Here is a 2,500-nt window from a genome sequence, read left to right as displayed (position 1 = left end):
GTATTTAAGTTCATAAAGTCAACATAAGTAATAACTAAATGCATTTGAAATTAAATACAAAATGTTACTTTTCAGGATCCAATTCAAAAATAGCAAAAAAAGAAAATCTGGATTCCAATTAAAAAATAGCAAAAATAGCCGATCTACAAGCCTAAAAAGCGTCGCAGTGCGACACGTTTTGAGCTTGTAGATCTGCTATTTTTGCTACTTTTGTGTGACATAGAAGTACGGCATTAATTTACGAAAAACGTTAAAATACGGAGTTAGGAGTTGTCTGTCTGACAGTATATGCAATGTGTCCCTCTGGAGTGAGTGTGTAAATATAGTGGTCCTCTACAATGTAGAGGACCACTATATTTCCACACTCACTCCAGAGTGAGTGTGGAACTTGTTCAGGTGTGGAACTTGTTCTGGTCAAGTACCCCTAAATGAATGCGGATTTGGTCGCGGACCCCCATCTGAAAAGAGTTCCAGATGTGGTGTTAAAAATGTAATAAAATATTCAAACATTTTCAAAGAATATCAAGATTTTTGGAAAATAGCTGATGTATGTAGGGCCCTGGGGGTCCCCGGACCCCACTTTGGGAACCCCTGCATTAGACCACGGACCACCATAACTCTGATAGTGTACAAATGGAACCAAATGGACCCATAAGGGTCCATTTGGTTCCATTTGTACACTCTCAGAGTTACAGCAACATAAGGGTCCATTTGGTTACTAACTATCCAACATTTATCTGGGTACCCCCTGGAACCCACTCAAGGACCCCTGGGGGTCCCCGGACCCCACTTTGAGAACCATGGCTCTACATCATCAAAGTTACATCACTCCTGCATTAGAAGGATAATATCATAGCCTGGCATGGCCAAGCTAATATCACTGCGCAGATATTAGTCTGGAATCTCTGTGTGGAACCTGCATTTCCGAGGGGCAAATAAAAAAACTGCCTCTGACGATAAACCCGCCCTATATTTACATACTGGGCTCTGATTGGTCCCTCACAACTTCGGAGGGAGATAAATCAAATCTCTATTGAGAGGGGCCAGACCTAATCTGACACGGGCAATTTCTTTCTGCAATGGCAGATTCGTCTGGAACCAGGCTAATAATATCAGTCACCAGAACCAAGGACGTGTGTTTTCAATGAATGTGACATGATTAAAATGGAGTTTGTAGTTACAATGGGTTTGTATAGGAAGAGGGCGTGTCTAATAAAATGAATATCATTTTTTCCCTCTGCACCTATAGACTCTTTGCCAAAAATAGCCGATCTACAAGCTCTCAACGCCTCGCAGCGCGAGGCGTTGAGAGCTTGTAGATCTGCTATTTTTGGCTAAAGTTCTCCTCAGAAAAAGGGATGCTAGGGTTCAAGTGGTTAAGGTAAAAAAAAAAATATATATCACTCAAAGATTTGGCGGACCCCCTGTAGTAGCTCTGAGGACCCCCTAGGGGTCCCGGACCCCCTGTTGAAGACCCCTGCTTTAATCCACAGTGTTAATTTAACCCTGTGAGTGTGAACCAAATGGACCCGACTTTGTTGTAATTTGAGGTCAGACATGTTCTAGGTAGAACCCTTTTAAGGGTCTATATTTGGTTCCCTTAACTATCAGTCATGTTGCTGGGGAACCCCTTAAAGGACCCCTGGGGGTCCCCGGACCACACGTTGAGAACCAGTGTCCTAGTCTGGAAGAGTATGAGTCACCCCCCTCATCCATGTGTGACTGGTTCCCTCTAGTGGTTCACTACACACATTGCAGTTAACTAAATGTTTTCTCCATTCTATTGTTCAGGTTGTTTCATAGTTTAACTATTTATTAAGACCAGGAACACATCTGTGTCATTTTAGGATTTATGTGGATATTCAAAAAATAGCAGATCTACAAGCTCATAGCGCGGCACCGAGTGCCGCGCTATGAGCTTGTAGATCTGCTATTTTTTGAATATCATGACACTTTGTGCCAATCTTTGTATATATATATATATATTTTTAGAGCGAACATTTGTAACTCAAATATTTACTTCTAGGGGGTCCTTGGAACAACATATTTTGAGATGGGGGTCCGCGGCCAAATGCATGTATATTTTTGGTGGTCCTTGATATGAAAAAGTTGGAGCACCACTGATATAGCAAACATTTTTTAGATATGTATTTGGCCGTGGACCCCATCTCAAAATGTTTTGTTCCAGGGACCCCCCAGAAGCAAAGATATGAGTTAAAAATGTTCAATCTTTTTTTTCAAAGTTAGCAGATCTACAAGCTCTGCGCTATGAGCCGCGCTCTGAGCTTGTATATTTGCTATTTTTGAATAGCCAAAGAAATCTTAAAATGACAGATGTGTTCCCGGTCTAAATGGGTTAAACTATTCTAATAGCCTTAATGCTCTCTCACCAGCTTTTGTAACTCAAATCTTTACTTCTGGAGGGGTGCCTGGAACAAAATATTTTGAGATGGGGGTCGGCGGCCAAATACATATCATTTTGGGGGTCCTTGACATGAAA

At 41.6% G+C, this 2,500-nt stretch overlaps 1 protein-coding gene across 2 annotated transcripts in view; it reads left to right on the top strand.

Moving 5' to 3' along the window:
• Positions 1-2,500, top strand: part of cep85l (centrosomal protein 85L) — a 93,512-nt gene that overhangs the window by 47,263 nt on the left and 43,749 nt on the right. The gene's annotated exons all lie outside the window — the stretch shown is intronic.

The sequence above is a fragment of the Gymnoscopelus microlampas genome (genome assembly GCF_963454915.1).
Source record: "Gymnoscopelus microlampas genome assembly, chromosome: 16".
NCBI classification, from domain to species: domain Eukaryota; kingdom Metazoa; phylum Chordata; class Actinopteri; order Myctophiformes; family Myctophidae; genus Gymnoscopelus; species Gymnoscopelus microlampas.
The sequence above is the reverse complement of the archived record's forward strand: the minus strand, read 5'-3'. Positions and strand labels throughout refer to the sequence as shown.